Below are 14,045 nucleotides of genomic sequence, written 5' to 3'. Positions count from 1 at the left end.
AAAATAGCTACCGACAAATACCTAAAATATATAATACCAGATACCTTGAGAAACTCATTAAAACTCCAAGAAATATGATTTGCTCATAAAAGAATACAAAAACTGATACGATCGAAAACCTGGCATAAAGATACTGGACAACACATTCAAGTGATCAGATAGAAACTCATGTAACGCCATGGTAGCTCCACAACGAGAGCATAACCCGGGTTAATATTACACACGACAATGACAACCGGGCGCTTCAATTGGGAGACAGAGATCCTCCAAATAAAGATATGTATACCAAAAGCCATAAAAATCTCTCAGCAGCGGAAAAATGGCCAAGACAATTCCTTTGTCAATAAGCAACCTTACAAGTGTCTTCAAAATTTAACAAGAAACTTGAATAGCCTTCCCATGAACAGCACAAAATTGCTTGTATGCAGCATGAGCACGGCGCTCAATGCATGGAAGAATTCCTCACACACACAACAACTAGGTCGTTAGATATCACTATGATTCTCGTCACCAACTAGCCTATTTTCTTTCAAGTCCGTTAGCTTCTTTGTCCATCTCCCCTGTTTGATCAAGCAATCTTCCAGCTTCCTCATCCGCTTCAACCGCCTTCTTTTGCGACTCTTTTGCTCGCATCGCCTGAAGCTTGCAGTGATTATAATAACACACCCCAAGAAACGCCAATCCATAACCTGCTAAGTTAATGGGTGTCACCCTGTCCTTAATCACGGACCAAGAGAATGCAATGAGAAGCCAATCCTTGACAACACCAGCCACATTCATCGTCAGAGCCGATGTCTTCCCAACAAGTAGAAACACTGCCAAATTGAGAGCAAATGCACAAGCTGAATTGAGCCCAAACACCATAAAATCAGGGTTGAAAGAAGATGTTCCTGAGAGAGCAGGGTACTCCACCACGCACCATGGAACTGAAAGAAAAAGAAAGCAACAGGGAGCTACATAGTAGAGGGTTGTAATGGGGTTGAGAGTTATTCCTTTTGATGTCAAAAGAATTTGAATCAAAACCAGGCGCGTCGCCTCAAATACAACAGCCCCAAGCTGCAACATAACACCCCACCCATTGAACATTGCCTCTCCATATGCAGCAATGGCTACACCCACAGATATTCCAATCATGTTAACCATAGTATTTGATCTGAAAGTCTCCTTGCTCATGAGGACACCAATCGAATAGACTGCAACAGGCATCAAAGCTTTGAGCATTTGAATGAAGGACACGGATAAATAAATGTACGCCGAGTTGGAAAGCCAAAGACTCAGTGCATAAAGTGCACCAATGGGTACAACTGATGACATGTAGACCTCCCTTGTCATGGAAATTGTATCCACAAGCTTGAATACGCGCACAAGGAAAAAAGCGATGGTAGAGCAAAAACCCATGTGGATCATGGTTAGGCTTATAGGATAAGGCCAATCGTACATCTTCTTGTCCAGAATGTACTTGTTGAAGATGATGACAGTAAAGCTCAAGAAGATCCATATCCCGACATATAAATAGCTCAGCAGAATCTTCTTGATGAGTCCAGAATTTACAGCAGGCAAAGCACTGCCGGTGCCCCTTCCCATTTTGTTTGTGATGCCTGTTCAAAAAAAAGACCTTTCCATTACATCATATCAAGAAAAACTCCGGACCAACTCTACAACTCCAAATGCGTGACAAACAATTCTACAGCGACAAGCACTCTATTGTTCATGTCAACAAGGCTAGAAGCAAGCCTTGTAAACAAAGCCAGCTTCATTGTCAAAATTGCATCACCACTGCTCTGTTTTCTATGGCTATAAGACTTGCAAGGTTGCTGGGTAATCAAAAAAAATATTTGATCACCAAGCACAAAGCCTGCGTTCAAAGCAAACACAATGGTCATGGATCCGAGCCGAGTAACCAGCAGAAATCTCTGCTACAAGTGTCCACATGTTGTAGACAAACAAAACGATAGATGCAAGGGTTCTCTGCAGGATCCTCGACACGAGCTTTCTGAAGTATTGCCGGCCCTCAGGGCAAACCCTAAACTGCTAAAACGGAGATGTCTACAACGATAACTCCATTGGAGGAAGCAAGACGCAAGGCTAGATCTGCGACTTCAAATCTGACCCTAATTCTGCGAAACTGGAAGATCGCAACGGGTATACCTGCTACAACCAATCGCGTGGCGGTTGGCTCGCCGTCCAAGGTGGGTAGGTGAGTTGCGACTCCCTGCCGTTGCCAGAGAGCGTTGAATAGCTACTCTGGCTGCCTCTGGATTCGGTCCCTCCAGCCTCTGTGTGTGCGATTGTGTGAGCAGTGGCACTGAGCACTGTGTGGATGTGTGTGTACACTGTATAGGAAAGGCTGACCAAAATAAACAAGAAAATGAGGCCGTTTGCTGAGGCGGGAATATTTTCTTCCCCATGAGTCAGGACAAAAGCATGGCATGATGGCATCATATCAACGGCAACCATTTGCACAAGGGAGATCGAGAGATTTGGCCGTCTGATTTTTTTCAAGCGTGTTAACGTTTTTTTTTTTGGGTCCTAGTTTACTTTTGCCTACCGAAGTTCACTTTTTATATTAATGTTTATGCTTCGTGGACACCAAAAGCAATGTGCACACGTGGTTAAGGCATTGGAATCCCACGGGCCATAAAGAGTTCAAATTTGGGGGAGCCTGTCACATCGCTGTTTGGTTGGTCGTTCGATCTTCTCGAGATTCGTGCACATTGTTCCTGGCCGTTGACGGTGTCTTCATGAAAGACCCATGGGCGTTAAAGTTGAGGCCCACGGGTCTCGCTCGCTCTTACCACCGATATATGTATGTGCATGTGTGTGTCTATTTTTATACATCTCTGATACATGATATGCCACTGTACAACCCTGCCTACGGTCAACTGAGCAACTTGGCGATGGATGACGGCTCGAACACAAGTGGACATCCTCGTTACGAGCCGGGTGGGGGGGATTGGCATGTTGGTGAATGATGGATAGAGAACGATTAATTGAATATTTATCAAATACAAATGTATGAACACCACACTTGACATACATATTGACCACCTAGTTGTTGAAATATTTGCCCCTTTCAAGTAACCCACCTTGCATATATTTATCCATGTACGTGCCTTCAAGATGCACACATAGGTGGTCACATTTGGAGAGAGGCCCTCACTATACATCTGATGAAGACAACCTAGAGCTTCCTCACCCAATCACGATGTTTTTCTTCAAGACCCCCTCTCATCTGATTTTTTTTTCCTCAATCAACTTCTTGCATAACTTATGATGCCTTCAAGATGCGAGCATAGGTAATTGCATCCAAATAGAAAATCGAACCACTATTTTGTGGCCTTACCTCCATTGGGCATAGCCTACAATCACTTCACTCCAAGCGACAACATTTTGAAGGAGAGTTGGCATGAGGTTGGCAACTCTTTACAGGTTATTAATGTTGTCAAAATTTGCTAGTTGACTTCATTTGGGGAGAGGCCCTCACTTTGCATTCGAAAGACACATAGTGCCACATACTTTCCATATGCAAGCATTGGAAATCACATTTCAAGTGATATCCTCCCTTTGCATTCGATCAAAACAACCCCGTGCTTCCTTGTTTGGCCACTTCAATAGCTCTTTGACAACTGGAGAGGTATTTTACTATACATTTGTTGCGAATACAGCATCCTACTACTTTTTTGCCTTGTTTTGTTTGTTTACCCTGCAATGATCAATGCATCCCAAAAGACCACATCTCAAATAGGAAGCTCATCCAAGAAACCTCACTGAATTCAACATATGTGTCGACTAAAGATGTAAGCACATGTCATCATATTTGGAGAGAGACCTCACTAAGCATACATTCACCCATGTCAAACCCCTTGGCTATTGCCACATGCCTTCCACATGTGAGCATGGGCGATCACATTTCAAAACAAACCTAGTGCCACATACCTTCTAGATGCAAGCACATCGTATCTGTTATGGAATGGATGATGAGAAGGTTGAGACTAACATTTATGGTCATGGGTGCGTGATGTAGCAGGTCAAGGCAGCTGAGTCGTGGGCAAGTGGCTGACAGCAGCTAGCATGACATTGAATAATCCAATAAGACATAGGTTTTGTAGTTAGTTCAATAAAGTTTTTTGATCCCCAAAATGGAATGTAAATAGCCTCATTTTATGAGCTGACCCTTTTTATCAATTAATATAATGCATACCTAGACGAAGCTAGCTCACTCTAGGCATGGGGGGATGATTGTGCCCAATGCTCTCTCTCTCTCTCTCTCTCTCTCTCTCTCTCTCTCTCTCTCTCTCTCTCTCTCTCTCTCTCTCTCTCTCTCTCTCTCTCTCTCTCTCTCTCTCTCTCTCTCTGCATGGTACCCTCGGTCTAGAGGGGCGTGCACACAAGTATGAGGTGTGTTCTCATCATCACGATTTCCATGTTCGCAAAAGTGATATCAGAGCCTAGGACTGCGCTTCGATCAATTTCAACACTATGAAGGCTACGCATGCAAAAATAAGTGCAACTTTGATCCTAAGTAGTAGGACTATGACTAAGAAATTGCTTAAATTTTCCATTAATTGCATGGTGTCTTGGCTAATCACATCTTAATTTCATGTAGCAGCATGCAAAATTCATCTCTGATGGGATTCGAACCCATATCTTCCCCTTCATGAAGAAAGGGAGCACGACCATTTGTGCTTTAGAGACACAGGCGTACGGCAAACGAGGACACATACAAGCAAAGAGTTGGGGATGAGGCAAAGCCACAAGAAACATAAGATCATAATTAGATCACGAGTGATGAAACATTTAATGCACTAGTAACTTGTCTGCAGAGGAAATTGATAACATAGTGAGCATTTCATTTTAAGAACAAGTTCCTAATGAGCATAGAGAGGGTACTTAATTTGAGAAAGCAACCTAGCAATTTACACCTAGCTAATTTGGCATTGACAATACTTAAAAAGAGAGAGAAATAGAACAATTGATAATAGTTGAGGACCGGATTTACATGTAGCCCGTTCCCCCTCCATAAAGGCTTTGTATTATAGCTTCTCCCATTAAAGGAGACTTTTGTACAATACAATTCTTGTGTTCCTTGATAAAACTCTTTGGTACAATGAAGGTGGAACCTTCATGCACCAAATTATTCTTAAAAAACACACCTAGTGTCCCTAGCCTCAATCCCAAGACCTCACACACCTTCAAAAATGGTGAGAGCTAGCAGGGAATGAGGAAGATTGAGAGGAAGAAGGTGTATCTTACGAGAAAGAAGTATTCTCCTCACATAATCACTCTAATAGCATAGCTTAGCTAGTAATTAGCATGGTAGAGGAGATGAGCATGCCATTGACGCTTGGCTCTTGGTTGGATTTGCATTCCATAGCCAAGAGTTGTTGGTGTAGGCCTCTACTTATCAATGCTTGGAGAAGGAGATGGAGTTCTTCTTGCACACATGAGTTGTGTGTGTGTGTGTGTGTGTGTGTGTGTGTGTGTGTGTGTGTGTGTGTGTGTGTGTGTGTGTGTGTGTGTGTGTGTGTGTGTGTGTAGCATTGTGTTAGAATAAAATGCAGCCCTCTCTCATCTTGGTCGGCTCCTCTTGCTATTTGCTCATGCTGACCTCCCATTGGCTCCTGTAAAGCTTAGCCAATTACAAATTAGAAGCAGAATTGATAGCCTTTTGACAAGTGTCCCTCTTTCCCCTTTTGTGAGAGCTTTAGGTAATTAAATAATTCAATTAAACTCTCATTGGACCTCTTAGTCTTTTGGCCAATAGGAATCAGGCAAGCCATTGGGCTACTGGATGCTCATTGGACCCCTTGGTAGACTGTCCAATAGTCTTCTAGTGAGCTTAATTTCTATTTGGTTCTTTTATAAAGCATTTTTTAAAAATTGATTAGACTAACTTTACTCTAGCCTAATTCTCACCTCTATGGCCATCCAATAGGATTTGAGGGGAGATTGGGAGCAACTGGGCTAGGAGCCTGACATGTGTCCAGTATTCCCTTTGTGTAAAGGGGGAGCTTTGGAGTGTGTGTGTGTGTGTTTCTCTTTCATCCCCTACTGAAAGGGCTCACCCCCTCCTTCCTACGAATGTGAGAAGACTTTTTAGTCTTCCCATGACCATCCAATTTTCACTTTGCTTTGGCCATTGGATAAATGAGTTAATTTTTGGAACCTTAGCCTATGGAAGTCTTAATGGAGTTGAACCTTAGGTCTTTTGTGCCCCATTGAAGCACACTGCTCTTTATAGATTGTCCCCTTTGGATCCCTATTTTTCCTCCTTTGGATCCCTGACAGAGACCGGTCTGGCAGCCTTACCAATATTCTAGCTTTTACTCCCCTAGTACTTCCCCATATTAAATGATCAGTTTAACATGAGAAAACCATTTGGGAGTATTAGATATTATTTTTTATGACATTAGCTCTCTCTTGAAATCATAGTCGCCCTCGACTATGAGGTAGAGAAGATAAAGCCTAGTCATTAGTTCGTTTGCTAGCGGGTAGAGGATCCCTATTTTACCCTACAACACCATTCCAGAATGGATGACTAGTCATTTGGCGCTTAAGAGCCTTAGCTGCCGCAAGCATGTCTGCACTTTAGTCCGTATCAATCTTCCATAATAGAGTGACAAACTCTACTTGGTGTTCAAGAGACGTCGTCCCCACAAACATGATCCTAAGCATGCATACTTATTAACATGTGCCCACAATAAAGAAAAAGAGAGTCTTACAAGACAAAAACTTTGTTTATTTAAACATATTTACATTTGCTTACTCTAGGGAATCATTGTAAGCATTGACAAGGTTTAGGTTATCCTTTAATTGTATGCCTTGCATCCATCTAGCATCTTCAAAAGGATAATTTTTAAACTTGATAAGGTATCGTCGGATAGTCTTACCGCCTCGTAATACCTTGTCTTCGTGTCGGAGAATGGACTCGGGCTGCAACACCTCTTCTTGATCTTCGATCTCCGGTGGGTCTTCAATAATTGCTTCTTGAGGTGGCTCTCCTTTGTAAGGCTTTAGTAGGCTCACGTGGAAATCTTTGTGTATGAGCCAATGTCTAGGCAACTTGAGTTGATAGTCCATCTCATTGATTGGCCTAAGAATCTGAAAGGGGCCATAGTACCTTTTTGCTACCTTAGCATAGTACTTTTGGTGTCCCATAAGATTATTGCCCGTTGTGTGCCTTAATCCAGCCTTGGGAAACTTAAGCAAGACCCAATCATCTTGTTTAAAGGCTAGGGCTCTTCTGTGCTTATCAACAACAACCTTTTGACTTTGTTGAGGGATGGATATAGCATCCTTAATCTTTTGGAAAGATTCTTGCAGGTCTCTGCTATATTCATCTGCAGCGAAGATCTTCCCATGTCCCTGGAGTAGCAGGGGACTTTTTTATCCTCCGTCAATTACCTCAAAAGGTGCTTTTTTCGTGGAACTATGCATAGTGTTATTGTAAGCATACTCCACTAAGGGTAAGTACTTCTCCCATTGGGACTTTTGATCTACTTTTTTGACATAAGCTTTTAGTAGATCAAGAATTGCTAGGTTATCTATTTCACTTTGGCCATCCGTTTGGGGATGATAAGCCGAAGAGAAGTTTAGACTTGTACCTAAATTCTCAAAGAGACCCTTCCAAAAGTTACTGGTCATTCTAGGATCTCTATCCGACACTATGGACATTGGCAAGCCGTGGTACTTGAAGATTTGTGATATAAAGAGGGTTGCCATTTGATGGGCCTTGATAGTCTTTTTGACAGGTATGAAATGTGCTTGTTTGTTAAACCTGTCTACTATCGTCCTTATTCTTGTATTCCCATGGATAGACTTGGGCAATCCAAAGATAAAATCCATGGATATGTTCTCCCATGGTGAATTAGGGATTGGCAAAGGTTGAAGCAATCCAAGTTGCTTCCCTCTATCAAACTTCATCTTTTGGCATACCACACATTTTGAAACATACTCTTGTATGTTTGCTTTCATGGCAGGCCAATAGAAATATGTTTCGATCCCTTTTAGGGAAGACTGAATCCCTCTAAAATCACATCTCTAAAATCGGGATTGATGGCGTACTCATCTATCTTAGAAGATAGATCATTGTGAGTTGCTATGGATACCGCATTCACTCTCGGTTGTCTAATGAGGGCATCGGCTACTTGATTATGCTTTCCAGCAATGTGAGTTGTCACATTATCTCTAGGTCTTACGATTAATATAAAGTTGATTCTCTCGTAAAACTTGAAATATTACCTAGAGGTGTTGTTTGTGTTTGTCTAATGAATTAGAGTAGATGATTATATCATCAAAGAACACTCCAGTAAAGGTTTGGTGAGGCCTGAATAGCTTCTCCATCAAGCGGTTAAATGTGGCTGGTGCATTGGTCAAGCCAAAAGGCATGACAATGTACTCATAAAGACCAAACGTAATGCAAAATGCGGTCTTTACAATGTCTTGATCAACTATCCTTATTTGATGGTAGCCAATTTTTAAGTCAATCCTACTAAAGTAGGTCGACCCTTGTAGCTTATCAAATAGTTCTACCCGTGGAACGGGAAACCTATTCTTAATAGTGATCCTGTTTAGTGCTCTATAGTCGACACACATACGATATGTACCGTCTTTCTTTTGCACTAATAACATTGGTGAACAAAATGGAGATGAGCTAGGCCTAACCATGCCTTTCTCAACTAACTCATGCACTTGCCGCATAATCTCCTCTTGTTGAGCTTGAGAAACTCTATAAGGAGGTTTATTAGGCAGTGAACTTCCTGGAAGAAGTTCAATTGCATGGTCGTCGTTGCCTCGTTTGGGAGGTAGTTCACAAGGGATGTCGTCAATAAAAACATCTTGGAACCCCTTGAGGAAGTTGGATAAATCAAATTCCTTTTGATTATTTATATTTTCTTTTGCTAAAGCATTAGGTTCATTTTGAGAATCTTTAACAGAAATCATGTACACGGAAATAGAGCTCTTTATTGACTTATTGAAAGCTTGCTTATGTACAAGGGGTATGGTACTACCCAACTCCTTAGCATCTATGTACATATCTTTTTCCCTAAACCTAAAGTAGATTTGCCTTTCAGGAAATTTAACATTGGTAGCCATGCGTTCAAACCATGGTGCCCCTAGGATTACATCCTCATGCTTGAGAGGAGAGATGAAGAAATCCCCCTTGTCCACATAGATTTGGACATGGAGCCTCGATTTCCCAATTAAGGGAGTGACTGAGGCTTCTTGCCCCTTGAAAGCACCATCGACAAATAGGACATCCCCCATCTCATAGGCTTGGATGCTTAGCTTGGTGGCCAACTGTGTGGATATGAAATTGTGAGTAGAACCAGGGTCAAAGAGAATGAAAGCATCATGTTCTCTTACCTTTCCCCAAGCATGGCATAGAGGAGCTCCTTTGTGATGAGCATCCTCTTCTTGAATTTCAACCAAGGTAGCTCTAGGAGGCTCATTACGTGTATTCTTGTGAGGACAAGCACGATAGGCATGCCCCTGCTCCCCACACTTGAAACAACGGTTATCTTTTTGATAACGCTCTAGCTCTTTAGGAGAGAGTTTATTTTTGCCTTTATAAACTCCCTTCTCCTTAGCTTTGTTGTTGTTGGCGTTGCCTTTGGGAGACTTTTTGACGTTGTCCTTCCCCTTAGGCTCGTTACGGTCCTAGTTTTCCGTGGGCTTAAGATTTCTCTTAGCCCCTTGTTGGAAATTGACTCTTGAACAACCATGGTACGGTGTATGAGTGCAGATATGGTGCGTGGCCTTTGGGAGTTAACATACTCCGTCATATCCTCAGTTAAACCCGCACAAAATTGTTGTTTTTGCTCTCCAAAATCCATCTTTTTGAAGTTAGTGGCTTTGAGATGTAAATCCCAAAACTTGTCTACATATTTGTGAATAGATTCATAGGGAGAGAGCTTCAAGCTTCGCCATTTGGTGAGTACTTTGTATTTGGCATCGGTAGCCAAAAATTGCTTCATGATGGAAGCTCTTAAAGCTTTCCATGTTCGTGGAGCTTCACCGTTTGCTCGTAGGCTAGACCACCATTGCCTGGCAAACTTTTGAAAATGCATAGCTACATGACGTAGCTTAGAGGACTCCGTGAAGCCCTCATCTCCAAATGCCGCATTGAATTGTTGGATAAAGGCCAAGACTTTGTCCATAGCACCAAAGGTGCCATTGTAGGTAAGGAAGAGATGTTCTTTCCTCCCTCTTTGAACTTTTTGAGCTTGGACGACCTCTTCCAGGCGGCATAGGATTTTCTATGGCCTCTTCTTTTAGGTGGTTTGAGAGCTGCGCCATCACTTTCTTCAGAAGAGGAAGAATAAGAGGAGGATGGAGAGGAGGGTGACCTCTTTCTCGCCTTTTTCTTCCCTTGTTCCTCCTTGTCTGCACCATCACTTTCTTCATAAGAGGAAGAGGATGAATAAGATGGAGAAGAGGATGACCTCTTTCTCACCTTTTTCTTCTCATGTTTTCTTTCTTCCCTCTTTGAATTATGGTGTAGAGAAGTATGTGTGAGTGCGCGAATGCGGTGCGTGTGCGAGAGAGCAAGAGAGAGAGAGAGAGAGAGAGAGAGAGAGAGAGAGAGAGTACACAGGATGTGGGTGGAGCTCCCAAATCTCACTATATGAGTACAGTGTGAGAATGAGTGAGAGGTCCTTATTCTTTGTGGGTATAAAAAGTGAGGAGATAAATGTGGGCGATCGAACACGGGTCGATGGACACGGTCAAAGCATAAGGAGGCACACAGACTTTACCTAACATCCTCCCATTAAAGGTTGTGTGGCGTAAGTGGCGAGAGAACTAGCCTACAACTAGTATATACAAGAGGTGAGAGAAGACGACTCTCATCCTATGCCCACTGGCTCACTCTGTAACGGCTCTAGTGTAGATGCGACATGCATACCACTAGGGCTAGAGCTACGATGACACTCCTGATGCAGGTACCGAGTGACGACATACATGGATCCACAATGCACAATGCCAGTGTCAGTCATCGCACGACGGACAACTCCCACTACAAATGCACCAACCGCATAAGCAAGATCAAGTCTCGAGACCAAAAGGTCAGACAGAGACCCGAAAGCTGACGAAACATGCACTATGTGTGCCAACCTATCCTTATCAGCAACCTCAATGCCATATGTATCCTCATCAGGAACTACCTGACTATGCATCACCATGTCAGCATCGTCTTGCAAAGGCATATCTACTGAGATTGAATGCAAAACCAAAAAATCAGCACCACTACAATCACACACAGATGTTTGAAGGACACTATCGCCCTCAAACATATCAGACGCATCATAGAACAATGCATCAGTCTATGGCTCAACTAATGTCACCTCAATTGATGAGTGACAAAGTTGTGCATCCCTAGAGATACCACTGTCTACGTGAACGTCACCACAAGACAAATGCACAAACCTGCTCTCCATGCAACACATTCGCAAAAGAGACACGTCTCATCTCTCTCTCCAAACATGGCTGCAAATACACAGAGACTACACCGCCTCGTGTGTCAGAAATATGCAAAGGGTATACCAGACCACTCCTAGCACCTCTGGCTATCACCAGTGATCCCCTATGCATCTGAAATGACTGCTATCCAAGGAGTACACAATATCAACTACTCCGCAACTAACGCACTCTGGCTGAGTCCTGGTACATAACGTACATCTCGTAGCGTAAGCAATGCACTGCTAGCTAAAGACATGCATACATCACCCTCTATGTCATATGTTGAACCATCAGCAAACTGCACACAACCAAGTCTCCCACTAAAGAAAGAGTAAAACAAATCATGATGTGGCATCACGTGAAAAACTACATGCGTGCCTAGTAGAAAACGCGTAGACAATGTGCTATTCCAAGACACAAAGTAGTCTGAAGGCAAGCTAGACTCAAAAGTGACATGCCATTCACATGCATACTCTTTAGCATCTGTCCTCATAGTAGCACCATGCATCTACCTCTTCCACTGCCTCATACGCCTAAAGCAATGATGCCTATTATGCCCATCGTGGCCGTAGTGCCAACATGTCAGTCGCGATTGTGAGCGAGAACCGCCTCTAACCTGAAGCATCTTCATATCCATGTCAAGACTATGGCAAACAAAGTGGGAGGTAACTCAACCACTACACAATGCTCAAAAGCATGATCAATTGCATCAAAATCTATGCTCACATATGCATAAAACAACTTCACAATCTGCAAACTCTGCAGACAAACTGCTCAACCGAGCGTGAAGCGCATAACCATATACGCAAGTAGAGAGCAAACTAGCTCAAAACGCATCCCACAAGAGAAACTGCCTGCAAATATCTGCAAAAACCTGTGAAACCTGTGACTAGCATGTATTGTAGCCACACAAGAATACACAAATCCTCGCTCCTGCGAGAGTGGGTACAAGAACACCAAACCATGTCCAAATGGACAAAACCTGTCAAATGTGAGAGCTAAGCTCGATCACAAACTATGGTGAGTAAACTCCAGCCACTATCCCACAAAAGCATACACAAAGCAAAAGCTCAAGACACCTGCTGTGTTGAAACCGGTATGCAAGCCAAAACACTGCAGAAGATGTCCTCGACTACAAATGGCATAACCTGTGGGAGTACTAGACTCAACTTGTAGTTGGGAGTCAAAAGTGGAAGCTCCAAATGACCGAGCACTCACAACTCAAGACCAAAAATGCAGAGCAAAACACGCTCGCGATGCACCACCCAAAGGGAAAACACTGCATGCAAATCCTGAATGCTACAAGCAATCACAATCTCGATCGCACCAACGATACGCATAAAACTGCTAGAAAAATGTCACCAGAGTTCCGTCAGCAAAAACGATACAAAACCACTAACTAAAGTGACTGCACACTCAAGTTCATGAGCAACTAAAGCGCATCAAACCGCACTCCAAATGCATGGACCAATCTCCACACTTTGCATACATCATTGCAAACACCTACAAATCTAGTACACAAATGCCTGATCTACCTGTGAATGCCAAAAAAAACATGCTCAAGGCATACATTGCCGAGCTCAAAATGCAATTACATGAATCTCCATGAGCATCAAACCACATAAGGCATACATCATATCCTCAACTTTTTGAACACCGGTCAGCCCATATCTTTCAAACCATTCAGAATTTGCAGAAACTTCCTTCTGCTAATTTGTAGACCACGCGAAAAAAATTGGGAATAGTGGGAATGGATATGAAATGTGCTGTTTTTATATGTCAAAATAGATTTGTAAAAATCTATAGTTGTGTATCCTAGACGTGCAGGCAATCTAAGTGATGTATCTCAAAATTGGTAAAGATTTTGAGAAAACTTTCTTCTGCAAAGTTGAAGAGGACAAAAAAACAGCCAAGAGTACAGGGAATCGGCTTGAATAAAGACGTTTTGATAGGCCAAAATAGATCTGCAAAAATGTGCTACAATTTTTGCTACTTCTCCGCCTGCTTCCTCTGCTCTGATACCAATTGTGAGTGCGCAAATGCGGTGCGTGTGTGGAGAGTGAGAAGGGGGGGGGGGGGGGGGGGGAGAGAGAGAGAGAGAGAGAGAGAGAGAGAGAGAGAGAGAGAGAGAGAGAGAGAGAGAGAGAGAGAGAGAGAGAGAGAGAGAGAGAGAGAGAGAGAGAGAGAGTACATAGGATGTGGGTGGAGCTCCCAAATCTCACTGTATGAGCACATTGTGAGAATGAGTGAGAGCTCCTTATTCTTTGTATGTATAAAGAACAAGGAGATAAATGTGGGTGGCCGGACACTAGCCGACAGACACGGGCAAAGCACGGTGAGGCACACCGCCTTTACCTAACATTATGCGATGGCCTTCTCCGTTTAGGGGGTGTTGGAGAGCGTTTTTCTTGCCGTCTTTGTGGAGCCATCTCTGTCGAGGTGGCAGGAGACTCACTTCTTTCTCGTGCTTTCGGTGGGGGCTCTACCGTTGAAACTTGGGTTCTCCTTTGAGAGGGAGATGCATCATCAAGTAGTAGGTTTTTGAGCTCTTCGTACAGATCATCCTCTTCTTCCGTTATCGGAGA

At 43.0% G+C, this 14,045-nt stretch overlaps 1 pseudogene across 1 annotated transcript; it reads right to left on the bottom strand.

Annotated features, from left to right (window-relative positions):
* Nucleotides 1-262: 262 nt before the first annotated feature.
* LOC147454788 (putative sugar phosphate/phosphate translocator At2g25520 pseudogene) lies at nt 263-2,356 on the bottom strand (annotated as a pseudogene). The gene is made up of 2 exons (XR_015188697.1): nt 2,149-2,356; nt 263-1,598 (listed from the first exon to the last, which is right to left on the bottom strand). The product of XR_015188697.1 is annotated as a putative sugar phosphate/phosphate translocator At2g25520 pseudogene (transcript).
* Between the last annotated feature and the right edge of the window lie 11,689 nt (nt 2,357-14,045).

The sequence above is a fragment of the Adiantum capillus-veneris genome, chromosome 7 (genome assembly GCF_014529385.1).
Source record: "Adiantum capillus-veneris isolate H3 chromosome 7, ASM1452938v2, whole genome shotgun sequence".
NCBI lineage: Eukaryota > Viridiplantae > Streptophyta > Polypodiopsida > Polypodiales > Pteridaceae > Adiantum > Adiantum capillus-veneris.
The sequence above is the reverse complement of the archived record's forward strand: the minus strand, read 5'-3'. Positions and strand labels throughout refer to the sequence as shown.